Source organism: Ruditapes philippinarum, unplaced genomic scaffold (genome assembly GCF_026571515.1).
Source record: "Ruditapes philippinarum isolate M1 unplaced genomic scaffold, ASM2657151v2 ctg3086_1_1_1_1, whole genome shotgun sequence".
NCBI classification, from domain to species: Eukaryota; Metazoa; Mollusca; class Bivalvia; order Venerida; family Veneridae; genus Ruditapes; species Ruditapes philippinarum.
The window spans coordinates 76,415-88,155 of NW_026852345.1; the positions used below are offsets into that span (position 1 = coordinate 76,415).

Genomic DNA, 11,741 nt, shown 5'->3' on the forward strand with positions numbered 1-11,741 from the left:
CAATTTTAATAAAAACAAGAGCTGTCGGTAGGACAGCAACGCTCGACTATTCTTAGTGCTTGATAGTAAAAAAAATGCTTGATATAGTTACCTCCTCCTGTTTACAGGTTGGGGTCATGATGGTGAGCAAGTGTGCAAAGTTTCAAAGCCATATGTCAATGGACTTTGAAAATATTTGAACTATTACAAAAACTTTAACGTAAATTCTAAGTCGAAAAAGGGGCATAATTCTGTCAAAATGCTTGATAGAGTTACCTCCTCCTGTCTACAAGTTGGGGTCATGATGGTGAACAAGTGTGCAAAGTTTCAAAGCCTTATGTCAATGGACTTTGAAAATATTTGAACTATTACAAAAACTTTAACGTAAATTCTAAGTCGAAAAAGGGGCATATTTCTGTCAAAATGCTTGATAGAGTTACCTCCTCCTGTCTACAGGTTGGGGTCATGATGGTGAACAAGTGTGCAAAGTTTCAAAGCCTTATGTCAATGGACTTTGAAAATATTTGAACTATAACAAAAACTTTAACGTAAATTCTAAGTCGAAAAAGGGGCATAATTCTGTCAAAATGCTTGATAGAGTTACCTCCTCCTGTCTACAGGTTGGGGTCATGGTGGTGAACAAGTGTGCAAAGTTTCAAAGCCATATGTCAATGGACTTTGAAAATATTTGAACTATTACAAAAACTTTAACGTAAGTGGTTACGCCGACGCGGACACCAACGCCGACGCCGACGCCGACGCTCGGGTGACTACAATAGCTCTACTTATTCTTATCGAATAGTCGAGCTAAAAAGAGTAGTAAACATAAAATACTCAGTATTAAAATAGCACATAAAAACACAAAAAAGAGAGGAAAACAATATTCATAAAATCTGTATTTTTGTTATTAAGATAGATATTGCAATTATTGTATAATTAACAAAAATGCTCAACATGACATGGTAATATAACCAGTGTCATATTTTTACTAAGTGTGAACAGATACCTTAAGAGGGGGTCTTCGCTAATAGCGATTACATAATAAGGGACAATTCCACAAGTGTGGTGTTGATCATGCGTTACACATATGGATTAGAAATGATTGTATACATGTATATCCGTTGCTATTAATAATCACGATCATAAAGAAATAACAAGTAATATTCTAATCTCTAGCATGCCAATCAAAGTTCATAATGAACAATGTCTTCCGTCCGTTCATTTTGGGAAAAACCAATTAACCATTGAAAAGTTTATAAGAATATCTTGACATCATATGTCTACTAGTTCATCTTTACTTTCTGCATTTCTTGCTTGGACGCCCTTTGATGCTTTGCATCAATGCTTTTCTTGTTTCAATTGTAATAAAAATATTCTTAGCCAGGTCATTTCTTTCTATCGCGTCAATGAAAATGTACGCGAAAATAAGAGTTACAGCTATTACAGGTGTAGGTTACAATTACCGATTTTACTGGAGGAAGATCTGTCAGTATCATGGATGTTAGGATATGGCAGTAGCAACTGTAAAACTGCATTATTCGTGGTGTATATCAGCAATAAATGGCAATCTTAAAGCTGGAAGTAGGTTGCATAAATGAAGTTTACTGATAGTCAATTATGCTGTGGATGTAAGTTTCAAAATTCCATTTAGAAACACCAACATGTATTGATAAAATGGGTACCAATTTTGCAAATGGTATTCATTTAAGTACAAGTATGAGACTATTATACATTTTAACAAAATGTGGCTGACGTTCAAAAGGTTAACTTTGATCGTTCCAGAGTGCAAAATATTGCATAGACCGACAAAACAGGTTTTCTAAAGACAAACGAAAAATACCAGAATGATTTGTTGGAAGAAGGATTAAGACAGTCCAACTATATTATAAATAGTTACAGGAGTCGCCCTAAATATGCCGATATCAGACATACATGACATAAGTGTGGCGAAAACAAGGTTGTTTACGGTAGCAAATAAAAGAATATTCCTAGAAAAAATAATAATTCAAAAGCAGATTGCACCATTAAACTTCCAAAAGACACTTGATGACGTCGTCCTTATTCACTGGGATCTAACAAAGAAAAACAACAAGGAAGATCTCACGCACTCGGGATAATACTAAATAAAAAAGAATGTAGGTGAACACACATCGCTTTAATGTGAAAAAGTGGTAACTCTTGAAGAAAGACTAACCATCATTAAATCTAAATGCCTGTACTATAATTGATTGGATATCACCAAATTTAAAAGTATTGTTCTAAGTTACGATGCAGGGTCTTAGACTCCACCATCCAAATAGTTTGAGGATTAGTTTCAACATCTTGTTACAATTCAAATGCAGCAACGTTATTAAAATGAAATAGACCAGCTCGGACACTTTACTTTAATCATCTTTAAAGGGTAAATCAGATCAATTGTATCTTATACTAACCAACGGAGTGATGCTTTATATGTTATTTATGTAAAGACAAACGTTTTATCTGCGATCTTTTATTTCTAATAATTATTAGTATAAAACTTCTTATTCAGACAATCAACGTTTCAGTTTTGGATAAAGCTCAGTCATTGAAGTTTCTACTTTTTTTGGATTGATAAGTTATCTAATCAAATCACTTCATTGCACTTTACTTCTTAAAAAATGAATATAAGAAATAACAGACTATCATGAACGTTATACAAATCTGTTGTTTGTTAGAATTTATAAAAAGGTTATGGTTTTCTTACTTCAAGTTGTTTTGATTGGCAATTATTTTAAACAATGGTTTGATAGTAAAATTGCAATTTTTGACACCAACTTTGTTCTTATTTAAAATTTTAATGATAACATTTGAATATTGATCAGTTAATAAGACTCTAATTTGTACAATTTTCGAACATATTTTACACTAATTGTCAGACAACCTTAAATGACGTCAGTATTGGTGCCGCAATTTTGAAAAGGACGTCGTGTAAGGTTTCAACGTAAGTAAACGGTAAAAATTTTATTTTAATATTTTGACAATAAAACTGACTTTTTGAAAAAGTGAAAAGCATGCCTTAGGATATTGTGGTCAGTGTTAACATGACATAAATTAAATGATATTACTATATAATATACTACTAAACTATTGCAAAGTACCATGGTTTGAGTGTGAATATTTTTTGAAATATTTTTAACGCCTATTATCGTCCATTAGAATGAACTGACCGCCAACTACTCCAGCATACAACCTAACCTGGTTGTCTAAGATACCGTCTATGTATCGCTGACCTGTTAATGTGTCTCTATTAAGCACAACCAGGTCGGTTTGTCCATCCCAGATGATGCTTCTCCACACCATTACTGACCCACCTCCGTAGCGGTCATGCTCATAAATATTTGCAGCCTGAAACCGTCATCTCGTCTAGTCTGGCATGATGCAGCAGGGGGCCACCTTCCGCCAAGTTAGTGCAGAGCTTAGTTTACACCACTACGTCATCACCAGAGCCAGGGTTCTCGTTCTGCTCTAAACTTAACAATTTAAAGAACACAGAAGGATGAACATTCCAGATTATGATATGCCTGCGCTAGTTCAATGAATATCATACTTTAAGGCAAATGTACCGAATTATCTCTATCCGTCAGACTGTAAAGGACATACTATATAAATGTACTAATTATATAAATAATGACTTCTTAGCAGCTGACCAACCTATGTTACCTAATAGACCTGACTTCAATCTATTAAGTTATAAAGTGTACTTCTCTGGGACATTACTGGTTCTAGATAGTAAAACGTGTGACACAGTTGAGAACTATGCATGCTTGATAGCATGTGCCAGAAACTGCAGCACTATCAATCTAGCAAAATGCTAGAATGTAAGGAAGAAAGATTTTTGACCATGTTTTTATTACAAGCTTAATTTTACCGGCGAATTCTCTGCTTACTTTTATTATCCGTCTAGATATCGACATGTAAATACATGTATTCAAGTTTACAGTCTGTTTTTGAAATAACCTCAGTCTGCAGATCTCAAATAAGTAATATAGGTAATAAATGATTTACTTTCGTTTAATCAAAGCAAATTAAAAATTAAATGCACATTTTACTCGTTTTTAAACAACTGTTTTTCTTTTTCAAAATATTCATAAATATAAGGTAACAACAACAGATTTGTGTAATTACTATCATGAATAAATGTCGGATTCTGGCGTTTGACATAGCATTTTCTATGTGCAGTATCATACTCAACATAGTGTACTAATTTTAAATGCAAATAACCTTTACTTGGCAAAAAGCACTCATTATATCTAATAATACGTATGTTATTGTTGAGCAATCATTTGTCCGTTCAGCAAAACCACAGTTGTTTTATCTTTAAGACATGTGTAACATGCATTAAGCTGTAACAGTTATGAAAAAAAGAATGCTAAAATAATACTTTTACAATTTTATAACTTCATCAATTTCTTCATTTCCAACATGAGTTTTGCCACGTAAATGAAAAAACACATATGATTGATATCAATACAGCTTTTATTCGGTAATTAAATACGAATATAGCCTTTTTAAAGATAAAGAAAACTGTGTAAATGTCGAAAATATTTGCTGCTTATGTAACTTATACACTCAAGCTTACAACATTTGTACAAAAGTCAGTGAAAGAATTATACATACAATAAAGCTACTGATGTTTAACCAAATGTTGCTTTTATCAGCTGAATTTTTATTTTAGTACTATAAGAGGCTGCTTGCATGAAATATATATTTAAAATCCTACAATTTATAAGTAACTGTAAAGGGAAACAATAGAGACACAATTTGTTCTTTACTATTATTCATTTTATTGTGCTGGAACAAATATATGGCTTTGTGATACATGCATACAGTTTATATTACAACAGACCTTTAATGATTTAGATAACCAAGTTACCAACATATATATTTAAACATATACCGGTATATCGTAGGCAGATAATTCGTCTTCTATCTATATAAATCTGACAAATACCATCTTTTTAAATACTTATTAAAGTTTTCTCAGATAAAACAAGAATTTGTGACAGAGTTACCAACGTCCCCCGCCTAGGGGAAGTTTTACATGAAGCACAAAATTGTGCTTTTTCAAAAGATTGAGGTATGGTCCTTTACTTTCAGTGCAATTTATTTTATAAATGCTAGATCTATTCATGCCAGTAACAATAAATTCATTAAAGAAATATAATGAAATAACTCTCGTGTATGTGTCAACAGAAATGCATTTGTATACTTATAATCACTATTTCAAAGCCACAAAATGTGACAAATACAAACTCAATACATGATATGGCCTGTTATAGGGTATATTTTGTGTCCCGTCATCCAACAAGGTATGTGGGCAATTCTAAATGACATTTTATTACAAAGGCCTGACTTGGCAACACACCTTGTAACAGTCTATTTTATGCTTTGACCTCCAAGTACGACTTTGACCTCTGCTATAGGGGTATAGGTATGGCGTATGTTGTCTTATTATTATTACCATTTGTGCCAAATTATTCTAAAATCCCTTAATTGATGAAAACGGTATATACCGGAGACAAAAAATACTCTTGAACAGACCATCACTCAAGTGTGACCTTCACGTTGAAGGTAGGATTTTGGCTGTTGCATATGATACATGGTCCCATTATTGTGCAAACAACCTTGAAAAATACAAAATATTCTCAATAAAAGACCATGTTAAGATTTGACCTCTAAGTGTTGCCTTGACCTTGGAGATAAGAATCCGGGTGTTGAGCATGACAAGTCATGTTATTATTGCTAAGTATTTATAAACTCCCTTGATGTATGAAGAAGTTTTGGGCCGGACACAAAATATACCATTTAACAGACTTTGTTTATCTTTGACCTTCATCTTTGACCATGACCATTGAGCTAGGCGACTGTTGTATGTGCATGACACATAGTATTATTATTGTGAAGTATTTTCAAAATCCCTTCATGGATAGGAAAGTTATGGACCAGACACCAGATATACCCACAAATAGACAATGTCGACCTTTAATCACCAAGTGTGACTTTGACCTTGGAGGTAGGGATTTTGTGCATAATACATCATCTTATCATAATAAACATTTGTGCCAAAGTATTTCAAATTTCTTTGATATATGACATAGTTATGGACCAGACACCTAAATGCGTCGACGGATAGGCGGACGGACACGGACGAAGCCTATTTCTTTATGACCTTTTTTTCGAAAAGGCGGGAGACTGTTGTAAGCATATTGTGTAACTCTGAAATACCATCAGGTGTGCAATATATATTATGAATAACACAACCAATAAGCTCTCATAATGGATAAACTGAAAACTCTACTTAAGATCTTTCTTAATTGAGATAATAATTTTGAAAAGTAAATAAAATCAATAGTAAATGTATATGAAAGTTCAATCAGATTGATTGCTTAACATAACCAAAATGTAAAGAGTGATATCATTGTCATTAACAACAAGAGGGCCATGATGGCCCTAGATCGTTCCCCTGTACCGTCAATCACATCTAAGCAATGTCTGCATCCTGACCAAATTTGATGACAATGGAGTCAATAATGTGAACTCTAGTGTGTTAACAAGGTTTTTCCATATTTGGGCAGTGTCACCTAGCGTTTGACCCCAGGTGACCCATATTCAAACTTAACCTAAAATCATCAAAACAACCTTTCTAGCAAATTTCCAGAAAATTGGGATCAAAACTGCAGCTAGAGTGTTAACACGATTTTTTTTATTTCTAGCTCCTGTCACCTAGTTTTGACCGGAAATGACCCATATTTTATCTTGACCTAGAAATTATCAAAATAACTTTCCTGACCGATTTCCCGGATATTTGGATCAAAACTGCAGCAACTAGAGTGTTAACAAGCTTTTTTCTATTTCTAGCCCTTGTGGCCTAGATTTTGACTGAAGATTACCCATATTCGAACTTAATCTAGAAATATTTAAAACAACATTTCTGACCAATATTTAGGATATTTGGATCAAAACTGCAGTGTTAACAAGATTTTTCTATTTTTACCTCCTGTGACTTAGTTGTTGACCGGAAATGACCCATGTTCGAACTTGACCTATAAATCATCAAAATAACCTTCCTGACCGATTTCCAGGAAATTTGGATCAAAACCGCAGCCACTAGAGTGTGAACAAAGCTTTTTCTATTTTTAGCTCCTAAGACCTTGTTTTTAACCGGAGATATCCTATCTTCAAACTTCATCTGTATTTCATTGAGACAAACATTTTGACAAAGCTTTATGATGATCCATTTAAACTGTGACAGTCTGCTAGACTGTTAACAACCCAATTGTTGACAACGCACGACGCCGGACATAGCCCCATCACTATACCTCACCTTGACCACTTTGTGGTCAGGTGAGCTAAAAACTGTAAATAAATCATACATGCTCCTGTAATGGTCTTTCAGTGGAAAGTAATTAGAAAATTGAAATTAAGCTTGCAAAGTTAATTCAATGTAAATTGATGGTCTTCTTCATAAATCCACATTTTCAAAACTGAAAATATCAATTTCTTTAAGTTCACTTTCTTTAAAACCTTTGTCATTATCGACAAAACCAGTATTGATAAATTCAAAACTTAAACAAACTTGTAGACGTTGTCACTTGCATATCAACACCATACATGAACATAAAATCAGCATAAAAAATAGTGAGAGTAATCAAATATTCAATGTGTATTACAGAAGAAATTTTCTCTAACAGAATACGCATAATAACTGCAGTGCAAAATCATTTGATAAGCTAAAAAGCATATAGATAAATATACTTACATACCAAAAAATCAGTAACGAAATGAATGCATATATGTATATAAAATATGAACATGATTACATATATAAAAATAGCATGACATTTAAAGGCAATTATCCCACATCTAAATGATATAGCAAGCAACTGACGTAAATCAGATTAATGTCTACATCAGGTTTTGCACAGAAAAAGCTGATGATAGACATATTAGCATAACATGAGAACATACCGCATCAATTCTGATTTTCATATTTTAAACCGCTATTTTTGCTTTTTTCTTTTTATTTATTTATTTTTTTTATTTTTTATGGGGGTGGGGGGGGGCATCCATGGCCCCTAAACCAACCATTGACCCACATGTTTCCTTATGGAAATATTGTTGAGTCAAATTATCAAAATCTTTCTCTATTTATCGAACCTTCAAAGACATAAGTAACGCAAAACAGTTTTAGATATGTGAACAATTAGAAAATTTTGTCTCTGTTTATAAACATTTTTTTCCTTGTTTTGATTAACGTTTAAAATGAATTCAAATTTCAAATAATAGTAATAGAAAGCCTGCAAGTTTGAAAATGAAACAACAGCAAAATGTCTATATAGGCCAGAAAAAGATAAGAGCCAGAAAAAGATAAGACTGTTTGCTGAAAACAGGAAAGTATGATCGAACCACACTTAAAGCGTTAACAAATTGGGAAATATTGTGTCAAACTTTATATAAAATCAACTAAGAATCATACGAATATGTATCCAAGATCAAGTAAACAACTTAACTTTGCATGTTTATGTCATACATTACTCACATATAAACAAAAAAGTAATTCTACTTTAATCAGTTGGATAATAAAAAGAAACAAACACACGTAAAAATAATAGAAATGTATATGAGTTCAGTGTCATAAACCACACAAATGCCAGCATGTAGATAAACTGATGAAATAAGTAGCTAAATACTATGCATTTAAAGAATTGAATGAAATTTGTACAATGCAACAGTGCTGAATCAAAAATTAATGTGACCTTGTTGAAAAATCCGTTAATTAAAAAGATAACATTGCACTACAAGGGATTTTAGGTAACCATTTGCAATAATATCGATTGAGGAATTAATAATGAAAACTGTACCATTCATAATACTTCAAAAAAGTACTCATAATTCTCTAATACTTGTGTTCGCAAGATACCTTACTACATAATTATATATTTATGGTATAAGATATGTTACGTCTTACCGCGCTATCTAACGTCAACGTCACTTCTAACGTATGTTATTTTGTTTATAGTTACTACTGAATTTTCTATACCCTGAATTTAGAATGTCAATACAGAATCAAACCTACACAACACCTTTGAATTTGTACGTTTAATATACGAAGCCAGTTTTACAAATTGATATTAATCTTTTAATAAATTTTGGTACAACAAATACTTGGTACAAACAATTGGCAAATTTTGGTACTAGATAATAGCATCACTTTGTACCATACACTTGGTCCAAAACATTTAGTAATTACAATGTAAAATCACTTAGTCTTTAAAAAAAATAATTAAGACATGCGAAGGTTCAACACCTACCTTTACTCATTTTAATAAAAACTACTTTCTATTATATTGATACACTAAGACGAGTACATTATCAATAGATGTATATATAGATATAGTAAACAATGAAGCAAATACATGTGCCTATTAGTAAATATATTGTAAAGACAATTTAGGTGAAATCGCCAAAAATATATTTATTTATTCGAATAATCCGTTTTATTAATTTACTGTATAAAGTAACATATGCACAAAATGTTGACTTTTAGAGAATACTGAATGACTAAGTTCACAATTTAAAAGTTCAATTAAATGTATTTGGAGTTAAAGAAAACTATCAACAGTTATTACAAAATAATGTATTTTCTTTTATGATTCGCATGCTTCATGCAAACTATGACTGGCTTTGCTTTAGTGTTTTACCCAACTTCAAACTTTTTTTCTAACTAGCAACTACTTTGCATATTTTGACACATTTCATACAATTTATGCGTATCCACAATGACTTGCGCTTGCCTAAAAAGTTAATATGATCAATTGACAGTTAATTCATTTTAAAATGTGAAACACTTTATAGAAAGTCAAAAAGGAATGGATGCAAGAAGCGTCGAGTATTATATTAAATGCAAAGAAGTACAGTACGTATATTCAATTTAAAATGAATAATTTTACAGCTGTTGATATTTAAAAAAGGCACACACTTTAGCTACATACATTGTTTTGTTTTGCTGTTTTACATAATGCACATGACTTTTTTCAAGCATATATATATCTAATATTCTTCAATTGTTTTATGATGTAATTCCAAACACTCCTGTTGCAGCAAAATCACCCTATCGTGATATTTGGTGATTGTGTATATCAATAAACACCTAAAAAATTAAAGCATAGCTTAATTTACATTTATTATGAAATCAGATATTGATAAGTATTTATTTGCCTGTTGCTAATTTGTATTTGGATTGCATGATTTATACTTAAGTAATTATTAAATCTTTTTGGTATACACATTGAAAACATTTTAAGTGCTCTGGTCAACGGACGAATTATAAACACAGGGGTAAAAAACTGACATTTGCCAGATTTATCATAATGTTCAAATATAGATCTCATGATCATTAAAATCATCGATTATTAAAGTATGTGAAAGATGTATCACTATTCACTGAATCTTATTAAAATGACTCGATCAAACCACGTAGTCTGATGTCGAACCATTAAATTGTGTTAACATTGTTCTCGAGAGATCTCCACTTAACAGACACAACGGTGCAATTTTTACAGACTTTTAAACGCATACATTTAATTAAACACGGTACAAATGCAAAAAAAAATATAAATACCTCGGTATTTTACGTCTTGCATATATTTCATGAAGACTTCATATACAAGGTCATGACAATGATCTGACTTGCATACAATTGTTATTGCCATTTGCAATGCATACTTTTCAGTCACTTGTTGCTTACAGTAATCTAGGTAACTCTCCAAAAAGCAATTTGCAGCAAATTGAACCTCATCATCATTGTTTGAATCTGGTGAAATAAGAAGACTTTTCAAAGTGAGCACTTGTAAATTCCAATCTTTAGCAATTATTTACTTCTTTATGTTTACCAAGTGTGAAATATTTCACGCATAAAACGAATAATTAAAAACGCTTAGAAAACAACCTCCCACAGATTATCAAATAATGACATTTATCGTGTAATTTCTATATTTCGAAATAACGTTTCAATTGACACTTATTATAGCTAAGTGCCCTGGATTTTGTTTCATAACTAAATGCACTGTTTTACAGATACAAAGCAAACACTTTTTATCAAACATTTAGCAAATTTAATTTATCATTCTAAACGTCTGTTTAGCAAACATTGTTAAAAAATCAACAACTATACTTAAATTCCAAATAATAAAGACTGTATAAAATTTATTTAAAACAAATGATCTATCCCAATGAATAACAACATATTGTTAAAAAATCACACATATTGATCCAACAGATATTGTGTATACAAAACAGTGAGAGAAAGTGAAGTGTCTAAAACAGTAAACTACTTGCTTATATTTTATTATCTCTCTTTACAAGTTTTTTATTATCTCTTTTCTCGTTATTATAAAAGAACCAAAGATTAAGGAATATTTATATCGTCGGCGAAAGTAACCCGAAAAGGAGGAGTAAAGTTTCAGGCTAAAAAATTATTAATTTGAGAGGTGTATATTAGCCGACAAGAACATTTCAGTCTATACATTCAACTGAAGTGTAATGTAAATTAAGTTAAAATTAAGTTCAAAACGAGTATAATGGTTTTTTACATTGTCTTTATAATTCGAAACTATGCTAGTTAAAATAGAAATGTGGGCTATGTGGAAATCAAAGTACATTCTTATTAATACTTCACAAGTCAAGTATACTAGGCCGTAGATGTCCTGGACGTATGGTCACTGCCTGCCAAGACTGTCTAA

At 31.8% G+C, this 11,741-nt stretch overlaps 1 long non-coding RNA gene across 1 annotated transcript; it reads right to left on the minus strand.

Moving 5' to 3' along the window:
• Nucleotides 1-8,051: 8,051 nt before the first annotated feature.
• LOC132757394 (uncharacterized) lies at nucleotides 8,052-11,192 on the minus strand. The gene is made up of 2 exons (XR_009629445.1): nucleotides 10,622-11,192; nucleotides 8,052-10,150 (listed from the first exon to the last, which is right to left on the minus strand). It is a non-coding gene; the product is annotated as an uncharacterized LOC132757394 (long non-coding RNA).
• Between the last annotated feature and the right edge of the window lie 549 nt (nucleotides 11,193-11,741).